Genomic DNA, 14,325 nt, shown 5'->3' with positions numbered 1-14,325 from the left:
CGGTCTGGCTGGTGTAGAGAAGGGACTCAAAGAATGTAAGATCCTGAAGGGATCCAAGACTCGGCCTCCCTTCTGGCCATGCCCACCCCAAATATGGAGTGAGGACAGCGGATACAACTCCACTCTGGCTTTGTGACCTTGAAACTGGGAAAGATCGTAGTATCGGGCTTGTTAGGTGACTGTGAGTCTTCCGTGAGATGCTGCACAGGAAGCTTTTGCTTTTCCGGAGTCCACCCTCGGGGCACACCCAGGCCGGGATGGAGACGCTGCTGGGCTTGCTGGCGCTGCCCTGGAGGTGGACTGTGGGCATGCCTGGGGTAAGGCTACGTCTCATACGGTGGAGGCTGCTGCTTCGCCCATGTTTCTGGCCCAGTGCTCCTTCTAGAATATGCCCCATCTCCCCCTGCAGCAACCTGGCCAGGTCAGGCTCCTAAGACAGGGCCAGAGGCGCCACCCTGAGGCCTGGTCTCAGCGTCAGAGCACAGAGCCACCAGGTTGTGAAGTATTTCTGAGCTGTTCACCCTTCCCCATGCTGCTTGGTCCTTGGGCTTTTAGGGCCACCTGCTCATGGCCGATGAAGACTGGGATAAGTGAATTTGCTAAGTTAGAGATTCCAGTCCAGAGAAGGTCAGGTGAGAGCGTGGACCCACAGCTGCTATTACCGGAGCATATTTCAGCAAAGGCCTCATAAACTGTGAAGGCTCCGGGGTGGAAGCTGCAGCGGTGATGGATGCGCTCACTCTAACGGCTGGACGGGAGCTAGAAATCAGAGTGAAGAGTGAGCGTGCGGAGTGCGGTGCTTGGAAGAAGGCTCTGCGGGCCAGGTTCCTGGCACTGGCTTCAGGGACCGGCTCAGGCCAGGGGAGCACCATTTGGGTAGAGAGAGTTGGGTGACCAGTGAGAGCAGTACCGATGCCCGCCCAGAGGGACAGGGAGCCCTGGCCTGCTAGTCAGGCCGCCTGCCACCAGCTCACTGTGGACCTTCAGGCTGGTGTCTCTGCCACCCTGGGCCAGTCTCTTCATCTGTCCTGTGAGCCAGTTAAACTGAATGGTCCCTAAAGGTGAGACTGAGGGCCTTCTCTCGTGTTACAGGCCGTAGCTTCATTAAGTCAGGGGCATGAGGGCCATCAGCTCATGAGCACTGCCCCCAGAGATGGCACTCTGGTGCCTTGTCCAGAGGAGCCCAGTTTCCCAGGGAATTCCAAGTCATGATGAGAGCGGAGGGGTTGGGGTCCCACCCACTCAGGGGTTGAGGACAAAGAACTATCCGAGCTCCTTTCAGGCTCCCCAAGGGCAGAGACAGGAAGGGGCTATGGCTTGAGAAGGCTGGGGAGAGACGTGAGGTCGCCCACAGCTCTAAATTACTCCTGATCCAAGCAACACGACCAGCCACACCACCGGGCACACCTCTGGGTGCAAGACAACAACACTTCTCTAAACATTTTCACAGACCCCCCGGCCTCCCTCTCCTCTTCCCCTCCTTACCTCTCCTCCTTTCTCCTGCTCTCCTCTTTTCCTCCTGCCTTTCTCCACGGTGCACTCCCTCCTCCTGCCAGTGGCCGAGGGCTCCATCTCTGTATTAGATCTAACATGAAATGCAATTCAGCTGGCCTGCTAAGAGCCGAGCCACCACTGCCTGGATTTCCTTGGACTCTGAGGTGTGGGAAGGCAAAGCCAGGAGGCAGGGCCCCCTGTGTCCCCAGTGCAGATCCTGTGTGGGTACACATGACACCTGCATAACTAACCCTTGAAAATAGTCATGAATTAAAGCTAAAGCAAAATAAACGGGCAGTTCTGCCTATAGAAACCCTACTGAAAACCTTTTCAAACCCTAACCCTAATAGTAAAAGCTAAAATGTTGCCCTTATATTCATTGTCTATGCAAAAAAAAAAAATTAAACAAGAGTTATATTGTCATAGATAACATAGATTTGGTAGCAAAGAGTATTATGAGATACACAAAATCACTCTAGAATTGATACTTTTTTAAATGGATCAACAATAGCAGCCCAACACAAATATGCGGCTCAAACACCATGGCCAGAAATAGATGCCAGGAAGGCGGACAGAAATGCCCTTGACTGCACATTCTCCTCTCGGGGTGACAGATGAAGAAGACTAATAGTGAAATTACAGGCCTGAGCAATGTGACAAATGTGAGCCAATCGCTGATCTATGGAGGGAGCCCGTGTTCGGCTCCTGGGGCTACTGTAACAAAATGCCACAAATTGAGTGGCTTTAAACAACAGAGATTTATTCTCTCCGAGTTCTGAAGGCCAGAAGTCTAAAGCAAGGTGTCAACGGAGCCATGCTCCCTCTGACACTCTGGGCCGACTCCTCCCTGACATCTTCCTGGCTTGTGTGGTGGCTGTCCCGCCGTGCTGTTCCTTGGCTTGCAGCAGCATCCTCCAGTCTCTGCCCTGTCACACGCAGCGTTCTCCAGGTGTGCCTCTACCTTGTCATCGTGCAGTGCTCCCCCGTGCGTCTGTGTTCAAATTCCCCCTGCTCTTCTAAGCCATCAATCACACTGATTGGGGCAACACCAAGGACTTCATCTTAACCTGAATAGATCTGCAAAGGCCCCATCTCCAAATAAGGTCACATGCATGGGCATCAGGGGGTAGGACCTCAACATATCTTTTGGGGGCGACACGATTCAACCCATAACAAAACTCAACGACAAAACAAGAAGACACAGTTTCTTCGCAAGTGCGCTAGTGGCGTTAGGTGCTGTACCTTGGACATTTAGCAGCTATATGTCCATATCTGTGAATTTATTCACATAAATGAAATCAATATTCTTCCCAAATCTTACAAACCTCTTTTACATGATTTGTTGCCTCTCATGTTTCATTTCTGGTTTTATTTATTTATATATTTGTTCTTTCTTTGATCATTTGGACTAATGGCTTTGTGGATTATTTTCAAAGGCCGAATTATTGATTTTATCCATCAATACTCATTTTTTCTGTCTTATTTACCCAGTTTTATTATTGCTTGCTTTCCTGATATTCTTGGCCTCTTTCAGACACCTCTAAGATCTTTAATGTAGAGATTCAGTTCACTGTGTTGTGGATTTTTTTATCTTTCTCAGTGACATAGAGATTTAGAATAATATAGTTTTTCTAAATGTACTATTTTGGCAATATCTCATAATTTGATATTTTGTATTTTTTTTAATATATATATATTTTATTGATTTTTTACAGAGAAGAAGGGAGAGGGATAGAGAGTTAGAAACATCGATGAGAAAGAAACATCGATCAGCTGCCTCCTGCATGCCCCCTACTGGGGATGTGCTCGCAACCAAGGTACATGCCCTTGACCGGAATCGAACCCGGGACCCCTCAGTCCGCAGGCCGATGCTCTATCCACTGAGCCAAACCGGTTCGGCGATATTTTGTATTTTTTAAATTATTCTGATCTTTGTTATGGATTTTCTTCTTGATTTGTGCATTTTAAGACAATTTTTGTAAAATGTCCTTATAGTAGTATATCCTCAACTTACTTTAGACTTATTTCTAACCTTTCTAAGCTATGGTTGGGGAAAGTGGTAAATGCAATTTCACCCACAGTACAGCATGCTCTAGGGCAGCGGTTCTCAACCTGTGGGTCTCGACCCCTTTGGGGGTCGAACAACCCTTTCACAGACGTCGCCTAAGACCATTGGAAAACACATATAATTACATATTGTTTTTGTGATTAATCACTATGCTTTAATTATGTTCAATTTGTAACAATGAAAATACATCCTGCATATCAGATATTTACATTCCGATTCATAACAGTAGCAAAATTACAGTTATGAAGTAGCAACGAAAATAATGTTATGGTTGGGGGTCACCACAACATGAGGAACTGTATTAAAGGGTCGCGGCATTAGGAAGGTTGAGAACCACTGGCTCCAGGAGAAATGGTACTGTTTAGGGGTCCAGGTATGATCACTGTCAACATGTGTGTGATCACAGACATGCCCACCCTCCTAGGCTGGGTGGCCTAGCATGTAAGCCATGCAGAGTTGGCCTGCCTCATGGGTCAGTCTGGGTATACCTTTGCTTTCAGCAAAATACCAGCCCAAAAATTAAATATAATTGCAAAGCAAGCTAAACCTCTGTCTCCAAAGAAAGAATCCATCATAAAGCATAGCAAAAAAATTCTTCAAATCTCCTTTCTCTCCCTTTCCTCTGTCAGCATCCCACCTGCCTGCCACTGTGCCCACCCTCAGGAACGCTCCCACCCAGAGCCTGTAGCCCCCTCACCTCCTCTGCCTCTCCTCCTCCCTTCACTCTTTCTGCTTCCGGCTTGTGGTTCTCTGGCCTTCGCAGTGGAAAGCTGCCTGTTGGGCTGACCATGCAAACAAAGGCCGAGTCCCCCAGTTGAGGCCAGGTGGGCAGAAGGTGGAGAGGAAGAGGATTTGGATGCTTTGGTCCAGTCACATCTGTGAAAGGTACCTGCTCTCCCTGTCTGAGGCCAATGGCTGGGAGCAGATCTGTGAGTCAACAGAGGCCTGGAGCCTCCCTCTGAGTGCCAAACAGAGAAGGATGTGGCCTGGTCTTGGCTCTCTACCCATCTCCAGTGTCACCCAGGAGGCTAAGCCGCCACCTCTGAACACCCACTCCAGCTCTCTGAAACGGCGCCCCCTGCTGGCTGGTCCCTCCTGGGATGGTCCTACTCGGCCTCCAATTAGCTACCATGGCAGCACTGCATTCACTCCGCCTGGCTCTGGACTTGACTCACCTCCCGTCATCACCAATTCTCTCCTCCCTCCCACAGGCAGGAGACAGCATGAAGATGCCCACCAGAGAGAGAATGGCCGTGCCTCCTCCTGTCTCTGGAGGCTGCTCCTGCCAGTCCTACTTGGAGCAGGCAGAGGGATATTTCTTGACCTTTGGTTATTTCTTACTCTTCAGGTCTCGACTTAACAGCTACAAATCAGAGCACATCCCAAGTGCCAGGCACTATGCTGAGTGCTTTGCAAATGTCATTTCATGAGATCTCACAACAACCAGATGCGGCAGATATTAGCATCTCCATCCCAGAGATGAGGAGACACTCACAGAGGTGAGCTCTCGGGTCCACAGCCCCTCCCCTTGCACAACTGGGGCTTAAATCCAGAGCCACCTGGCCCCAGAGCCCCCTATCTTAGGAATGCATTTTCCTGCCCTAAACATCACTGGTTCTGGAAGGTTTCCATGACTCCTCCCCTTAACCTCTCCCATCCTACCTGAGCCTGTGCCTCCTCTGGCTCCCAGTCCCCTGACCAGCCTGACCATGGTCCGTGCTTGCTTGACTTTCTGCCTTCATCACTAGACAGGGAGCTTATTGAGAGCAGGAAATTGATTTGGGTTGTTAGCTGCTCCATTCTCATCACCTAGCAAAGGGCTTAAAACTCATTAAATGCTCAATAAATATTGGTTGACTTAATGAATGGATGGATGGATAAATAGGTGGACAGACGCTAAATGCTGGAACATGGAGATGAATAGGACACTACAGCTGCCCTCAGGGAACACCCCGTATACAGGTAGAAGAGGACAGACAAGCCAAGAATAAGGATGCAGTTGACTGTGAGTAGGTGCAGCATGAGAGCAGTCCGCCAGAGGCAGGTGCACAGGACACATGCTCCGTGAACCCTCTTCAGACGAGTGCTCTCCTAGGTAGAACCTACGACCAGCCAAAGCTTATGAAACCAATGCTGCAGCGAACTCTCTTCCTCCAGGTATATTTTATAGGATCAGAAGAGTCCCTAAGCTGGAATGAACATTTAAAGCCTGCTCTAAACCTCAGAAATAAAAGTAACTGTTGTGACTACCTTCTGCAAGGCTCATTTACTGAACAGTAAAGTGGGGTTGTATTCCGTTAAGGGGAAGTGAGCCCTAAAGAACTTCGAAACGATGCAGTAAGTGCAGTCCCAGCCCTCCCCCTGGGCCGCAGCATGAGCAGCAGCGGGAGGGCTGAGTGCATTCTGCATCGGCGCCCAGGAAGCCAGGGGGCTGTGCTTCGGCTCCGCAGAGACAAGCAGAGGTCTGAGGGTTGCAAAGCTAGTCTGGGTCCTGGTGATGATTTCCAGAAAAAGGAATTCAGACTTTGTTCTGCAAGTAAAAGGGTGACCCTGGCGTTGCAGGAGCAGGGGATGGACTGTTGACAGCTGCACCTTAGGATGCCTGAGTGGGGAGCGGATCCTGTCGGGAGGTGGGCATCGCAAGGGCTCTCTGGCTGGTCACAGAAGCTGCTCTTTTCAACCAGGAGGGCTAGGTGCCCGCAGCATGGTAAGCACCCAGAACTGAGTTCCTACGGGATTCCTAAGGAATTCAGTGGCGTGAGGCAGCCTAGAAGATTGTGCCCAATTTATAAATGAAAAAAAATGAGGCTCAGAGAAGGGGAGCAAATTCCCTAATATTACACAGTTAATAAAATAGAATATCAGGTGAATTTCTATGTGTGCCCTGCCTTCCTGCTTGTATGGACGGGGGAGCGGGAGTCAGGGGATGGATCTGACTGCCCCATGGCAGAGCCCACACATGGCGAGCAGGCGAGCTCTTCACACGCCCGAGGAGGGCTGCTGGTGTGCATTCCTGAGCTGGAGGGGCAGAGCCTGTGAAGTAACCATGCATATCTCCCATCCAGATGGCGGCGGGTAGGGAGGGCTTATTGCAATTTGTGACCAACACACTTTCATCTGCAACCAAGCTCCTCCGTGACAAATTACAAAGCTATTATATTACCCCCCTGGCCCCAAGGCAGACCTGGCCTCTTGAAGTCCAGATCCGAGTGCTCTGCTGGCCTGGGCTAGACCCCCGCTGCCTGGCCAGTACTTCCTCTCCATGCCCCATGAGATGGAGAAACTAATTTATTCAGATGCGTGACAGCTAACAGGCTTATCTAACTACAGTAAAATAATTTTCTGAATTATTCATGTGATATTTGAAATAAAGATTATAGGAACAAATTAACTACCCCAAACCTGGAAATGAAGGCTGCCTCATTAATAATGCATCGGGCCGGGCAGGCTGGAGAGCAGGAACACAGAGGACTGAGCACTCCCAGGGGCCCTTCCGGCACAGGCCATGCACACAGCCCCAAGGAGAGCGGGGCTCTGCGCCGAGACACACCCGTGCTTCCTCTTTCTGGTGGGTCTGCTTGGGCTTCTCCAGGGTCCCTGCTTCTCTCCTCAGGTCTCGCCAAGGCCTGCCTTCCCCATTCGGCCCGAAGCCCTCTGCCTGCTCCTCTGAGCCCTCTGCCCTGCCTGGGTCATGAACCAGTAGACTTCACGGAGGCCAGGCTTCCGATCCTCAGAGCTACCGCGTGTCAGATTGGGAGGCCACCACATTCACTGCTGTGCAGGTCAATCCCTCTCTTGTCCTGGGCTGTCTGCTTGCGGTCTATAGAACACCCGAGACCCCAACTGCCACACCCTCCTGGGGGAGCCTTGAAGAGGTTCTGCTGAGCAGGGTGGCACCACCAGACGGTCTCTCTCTGAGACTTTGATAACGGGGGAAAGGCGAGGAGGGGAGAAAGCACCTCCCTGTCTGTGTGGTAGAGCTGGTTTCTCCAGAACAAGAGCAGGAGCGTTCGGTACATTAGGGTTTCACAGCTCTGCCATGAACTGACCAGAAAACTTGCGCAACTCAAGCAGCCCCTCTGGCCTCAGTTTCCTGTTCTGGCAAATGCGATTAGTAGAAGTGTACGTCATGGGTCCTGTGACAAACAGGATCCTTTTAGAGGGAAATAAACGAGAGCCCGATGGGAGAAGCTCTTTGGTAGCACAAATGGACCCTGGTAAAATCAGCCTTATCCGAGTCATTCATTTACCCAGTTATACTCCAACTTCCACAAAGGGCAACAGCAATGGCAGCAGTGAGCTCTTTAGCCACACCCCTCATGCCAGGGTTTGGCCCTTAGAGATCTGGAGGCCCCTCCCAGCTCCCTCCTAGGTCTCCCAGGGGGTCCTGGACTGGCAGAAGCTGGGAGAGCTTCTACCCCCGAGGAGGCTGCCTCCCCGAGGCCAGTTTGAAAGCCTGGGCGTCCCCACAAACAGGCTGAGTGCAGCCTCAGACGTCATGAGAGAAATGGCGAGGCAAGCTCCAGTGCGAAGAGGCTAAGGACCCCTTAGAACCTGCACACAAGAGGGGCCCCTGCCAGGCCGGGGCCCTGCAGTTAAGCATGGAAGGAGAGGAGGCGCTTCCCTAATGGCCTGAGCAGGATCTCCTGTCCTCCGGATCTGACAGCTGACCTCACTTCACTGCAATACTCACTTTATTGTGGTGGCCTGAAACCGAGCCTGTAATATCTCAGAGGTATGCCTGCATTTGGAATTTATGGGAGGAACAGCGGTCGGTATGGGCATGTGCCCCACTTCTGCCAACCTCAACCAGACAGGTGAGTCTCAGCTATATTAAGTCCTGACTAATGCGGGTGATAGGCTCTGTGACTTTAAACATAAAGATGTATAATGAAACTGACTTTACCATAGGCTAATTGATACAAACAAGAGTTAAGTTCCTAATTATAGCAAAACTAGAGGCCTGATGCATGAAATTTGTGCAAGGGGCTCAGCCCTCACAGCCGCAGCTTCATCCGGAAGGTCGTTCGGCTGTCTGGTCTAAATAGCATACTACGCTTTTATTATTATAGATGATACTGAATGAAGCAATGTTATTCAAGGACCTGCTGTATATAAACTTTGAGGGTTAATAGAACAATGAAGAACTTTTCTTGAATTCAACCCAGCAAGGGCCTGCTGCACACCCACTGTGTACCCCAGGCTCCAGAGACAGGGTTGGGGTTTGAAAGGAGGAGGATCAGGAGGAGGCATGGCCCTGGTCACAGACCCTCACACACTCTGGCAGGAGCCAGATGCAGCTACGGTTAGGTGGGTCCAGGTTAGGCTGCCTCTGCTGACCTCCCATCCTCTGCTCCATAGCACATTTCCTGATTCTCCATTCTCCTCTGTCTATAGAGGCATGGATGATTGATTGATAGATAGATAGATAGATAGATAGATAGATAGATAGATAGATAGATGATAGATAAAAAGCCCTTGTTGAGTGAATGAGTAAAGATCAAGTAGATGTTTCTCTGTGTCCTCAGGCTCTGGACCCAGGGGAGGCTTCGAGGTGGGAGGTCTCAGAGCTGACCACAGACACAGGAGTAATGAGAACAAGGACAACAGAGCCCCATCCTGCTGTGGCCTCAGCACCAGGCACAGTGAAGGGAGCAGATCAAACACCTGGGAAAGCCTCGTTCCTCACTCCAGGAGACCGACACCCTGAGAGTGAGGCGAGAAGAAACCCAAAGAGTCTTCCACTCAGGGGCCCAGAGAAGCTTCGCTCCAGAGCGCCTGGCCGCGTGAGCCTGCAGCCCCACATGCTGCAGCATCACCCCGAGAAAAACACACTGGTTAAGGGCTTCCAGCGTTAAGAAGAGCAATCAGCCAGAGACCATGAGTTGTCAGGAGTTTAAAAACAGAACAAGGGGCTGGACTCTGCACCACCAATTCAGTGTCAGCCCATGAGGTATAAAGTAGGTCGCTGGCTCCCTGGTCCCGAGGTGCTGTATATTTTTATAACTAGGTTTGAACATCATCAAGTGATGAGCTGATAACATTGCTGTCCCCTAGGGCATGGCCTCAATTTATGAGCCTTCTTTTTAACAGAAGGGGAACAGTTCTGGATCAAATACCACTAATATGATAAAATCCCCTGGGAGGATAGTATACAATGCAGAGTGATCAGATAAAGATTCAAGGTAGATGGCCTCGCCATAGAATGAATCCTGCATGCTGGGTACCTCGGCATCCTCGGGATGGGTATCCATGAACTTTTGTGGGGCATGCCCAGCTGTGACCTCCCTCCTCCTCTTCCTCCTCCCTTGAGCACACTTCTTTGGGTGTCTGTACCTGCTCCTGTGGCAACTCAGAGAGGCGGGCTGGGCTCATCAGATATTGGAGCCACGAGAATGTGAGGCCTCACCCATGGTCGCCAGCACATCAGTCAGGGATGGAAACCCGACCTTCACTTCTCAGGGTCCCTGATCCTGCAGAGGCACCGGGCTTTCGGCAAGGGGTTCACTTGGCCTGAAAGACACCCCAGGGAGACACTCCAGCATTCTGAGGCTGCAGTTGGCCCCCATGTGGCCAAGCCAGGCCTGACGGCAGAGCACTGAGTGCTCACCAGAACTGGATCCCCTCTCCTCCCGGGCCTTCAGCTGGGTGGCATTTCCCAACTGCCCCTCTGGCTAGGTGTGGCCATGCTCCCGAGTCCTGACGAATAGAAGGTGGGCACAATTGTGTGTCCCTTGCCAGCCTGGCCCATACAGACCTCCCAGGGGAGAGTCACCTGCTGCTTCTGTTCTGGCTGGAGTGTGGGTGAACACTTAGTGACTGTGGGTCACTGAAGTCCACCAAGTCATGACGTGGAGGGGGCTTGAGTCCCTGAATCACTGAATCAGCTGCCTGACCAGGCTCACCCCTACTGAACTAGGGTGAGTGGAAATAAACTCTATAGCATTCTTGGTCTAAACCACTGAAATGTCGAGGATTTCCTGAAGACGCCAGGTCCCCAGAGGGGCTGTGACCAGTTCAGACTGGCCTCTTTTCCCAGCTCAGCAGGCTACAGGGCAGGTGCAAAGTGAGAATTTAAGGGTCAGGGGCCCAGCGAGGGGCAGACATCAGCCACACAGAAAAGGAATGGAGACTCTAGTGGGCTCAGTCCTGGCCAGAACTTTCCACAAACAGACACACCTGGGCTCCAGGTGGTGCTTTCAGTCGCAACCAATAGAGCGGGGAGCCCCTGCCCTCGGGGAACTTGGCTCCCACATGGGGCTCTGCCTGCTCCCTGGGTCTCAGATCCCTTGCCTATAAAAAGAGAAGCAGCAACAGCTGCTACTGATATTCCCAGGGAATCTGCTTTAAAAAGCCAAGTCATTACGGTACTTTGACTTCTGGGAGGGAACTGTAGCCCGGAGCACTGGATCTCACCATGGCCCCTGCCCTGATTGCTAGAGACTCACCTGCGGTCAGCCTGGTTGTGAAATGTCTGCGGCAGCCCTCGCACCGAGCATTCAGAGAAGCTGTGGCTCTCTGGGGCAGGGAGAGACCTCAGGCCTCCTTGGCCCAGCTCTAACGGGGAAAGAGGGCTGGTGAGGATGAAGTTAGAGGCTGCGTGCAAGGCACTTGGTGTCCAATAAGCCTGACTCAGTGTTGGCTGCTGGTCCCAGAGAGGGGGCAGTGGGCAAGGGGGAGGGGCTGAGGGCTCTGGCTGAGCCACGGAGGGCCCTGAGCCTCTGCATTCTTCCCCCTGTCAAGCCCCAAGGGGCAGACCTTCTGGGCTCAGAAGCTAAACTTGGCGGAGAGAAGGGCCCTCCAGCCCTGAGAGCCCCCAGCTCTGCGCGCCACGCCGCCCCGCAGAGGAGCGCCCTTACCTCAGGTGCCTGCTCGGGCTCCGTGTGACTCCAAGCCTCGGCGGTCCAGCCAAGTGCAGGCCCAAGTGCAGCCGGGCAGAGGGACCGGGCAGAGGGTCTGGAGGCCCTGACCTCAGGGGAGAAAGGGAACCTCAAGGCGAGAGGGCGTGGGAGCTCCGAACTGCCCCGCGGGCAGGGGCTTGAGGAGTGCTGGGGCGGGGCCTGCGCAGGGAGCAGGCGCAGAAGGGACCGGCCTGCCCCCAAAGCCACAGCCTCACCTGCCCTCTGCGGACTGGCCACCCCTGCAGCGGGCTAACCGGACAGAGCTCCGGCCTTTGGGAGGGGCTGGGGGGCATCTTGAGAACCCCCGCGTGGGAGCTGCACTGAACAGACCACCTTCTGCTTTAACCCCGACCTCATCAAGCTCTCACCTGGGATCCGCTGGGACCAGGATCATCCCCCTGAACTGTTGCCGTAGCTTCTCCTTTGTCCAGGGCTCTCCTGAGGTCTGGAGAACAGTCCTTGGGGAGCCTGCTGCCCTTCCTCTCCGTCAGCCGCTCCCTCTCCTGAGCCTCCATTCCTCACACTCTCTTCTCCCACCTCAGTTCAATTCAGGAACTACTTCATGGTGCCCACATTCAGGGGCCCGGGTAAATACATCCCCCTTTCTCCACCTGAACGCTGAGCCAATTGACAAATAAGAGACTAAGGCAGGGTGCCTCCCTAGGCTCACGCTGTCCGGGCAGGGGCTCTACCCCTCCTCATCTTGGTCACATACACTCGCTGAGCTGGGCTGGGACCGTGCGTTCCGACACTGGCTGGAGCCGTGCTCTGAAATAAGAGGTACACCGCCCAGCACTGCCCCCTGACCAACCCAGGAAACATGCATAGCATCTCCTTGCAGCCATGGGTCCGAGGAGTTCCCGGGAACGTTGTACCAGCTTGACAGCTGGTAACAATGAGATTGATAATTTGCATCTGGTCTCAAAGAGCCCTCCAAAAGGTTCGGGACCCTAGTGAGAAATATTTCCATGTGTCCAGGAGGATATAAGAAACCAAGACTCCATCCCAGGCACCAAGTCTGAGGTGCTTCATGTGCACATTGGAGGTTCCTGGTCCAAGAGAAAAAGTGCATCCAGCCCTTCCTCAGGGAGGACCATCGGAGCTCAAGCCTGGCCTCCCCAGACGGCGTGAGGCAGCCTCGGCGGTGATGCCGTCCTATCTGTAGGGCTGTTGCTATGCCGTATCCTTGTCCTGCAATAAACCGTAGGTTCTTCAACATCACGATTTGGGGTCCTGCGAATCTCCCTCGGCAGCTGAGCCTAACTGCCACAACAGTGAGCAACCTTGCACTCCTCTTGCTTCAAGGTGATCGGCAGGGTTTCTCTGACGTTTAAAATTAGATCTTAGAACCAGGCCACCATTGCAGCTGCTTTTTAACGTCTGTCACACGGTGCTCCCGAACCAGACACTGCGGTGAGATGAGACTCAAAATTTCCACCTTTTTAAAAAGAAAAAAGTTTTTCTGAATTAAAACTTGGGTCTGTGGCAACTTGAGTTTAAAATTAGATTTTCTAACTGAACGAAGGCTATGCAATTAAGTAAATGAATGACTAATGAAATGATTATAACGCGCTTTGCAGAAATGTTATGTAAATGCAGACAGAAGAAAACAAAATGTGATGACAGTCACGCTGCTTCTGATTCGGGAGAGCGCAGTTCTGAGTCCTCCTGCAGGGGCACCCGGCACAAGTGTTCAAAGACACATCATTGTCCTGACAGCTCTAAAGCCGGCCACTTTGGGAGAAGTTAGGTATCCTTGCCCCAAGGTTTGGGATTTGCCTCTAAGCCTGGGTGCCCATTGCATCCCACTTGGTGAGCAATTGGGGTGGCCTCCGGTGGGGAAGCTGGGGAAGTCCTGCCTTGTGTCAGGAAATGGTCCCTTGCTGACCCCCTTCCCCAGCTAAGCAACCTGTAGCCACATAGATTTACAGCCTCTTCTGAGGCTCAAGACTATCTGCACATACACCTCAGCCAGGTGAGAACAAGGACCTCATGCCCCATATCCTAGGTCGATCCAGATTCATCACAGCAACGGCTGGGACCTATGGAGTCACCGAGTACACAGCCTTGGGAACTGGAACTTTCTAGGAGCAGCTGCACAGAGTAGTCCACAAGGCATGTTGTTCCCTGTTCTTTTAGCCAGAGACGGCTTCTCAGGGGATGTGGGGCATCAAGAAGGGACTGTGACCTAGCCGGTTTGGCTGAGTGGATAGAGTGTCTGCCTGCGGACTGAAGGGTCCTGGGTTTGATTCCGGTCAAGGGCACGTGCCCGGGTTGCGCACTGGATCCCCAGTGTGGGGCATGCAGAAGGCAGCTGATCAATGATTCTCTCATCATTGTTGTTTCTATCTCTTTCTCACTCTCCCTTCTTCTCTGAAATCAATAAAAATATATTTTGAAGAAGAAGAAGGAGGAAGAGAAGGAGGAGGAGGAGGAGGAGGAGGAGGGGAAGGGACTGTGCCAGAGCCAGCTGAGCACCATGGAGGGATGGCCTGGGGAGAGCTGGGAGTGAGAACAGGCTCATGAGGAAGGTTGGGCATCGATTGTCCTGCCCACACTGCTTGTTTCCATGTGCAAGTTCCCATAACTGCAGTGACTATTCCCCCTGCAGTTGGGATGCCTGATGGCCCCATTCTCCACAGTTCCAGGCAGGGCCTCCATCTCCACCAGGTACGATGGCCCCTGCCTCTTCACTGGCAGTTTACACCTGAAACCAATATAATATTGTATGTCAACTGTAACTAAAAAATAAAAAATTATTTAAATAAAGAAAAAAAGCCAGCATGGGGTGGGACTAAAGACTTCTTCACAAAGGCTCTTGGAACAACATGGAAGCCCTTTCTTAGGAAAGCTATTCACCCA

This window comes from Myotis yumanensis, unplaced genomic scaffold (genome assembly GCF_028538775.1).
Source record: "Myotis yumanensis isolate MYYU_CA2020_CCGP unplaced genomic scaffold, mMyoYum1.0.hap1 SCAF_5, whole genome shotgun sequence".
NCBI classification, from domain to species: domain Eukaryota; kingdom Metazoa; phylum Chordata; class Mammalia; order Chiroptera; family Vespertilionidae; genus Myotis; species Myotis yumanensis.
The sequence above is the reverse complement of the archived record's forward strand: the minus strand, read 5'-3'. Positions refer to the sequence as shown.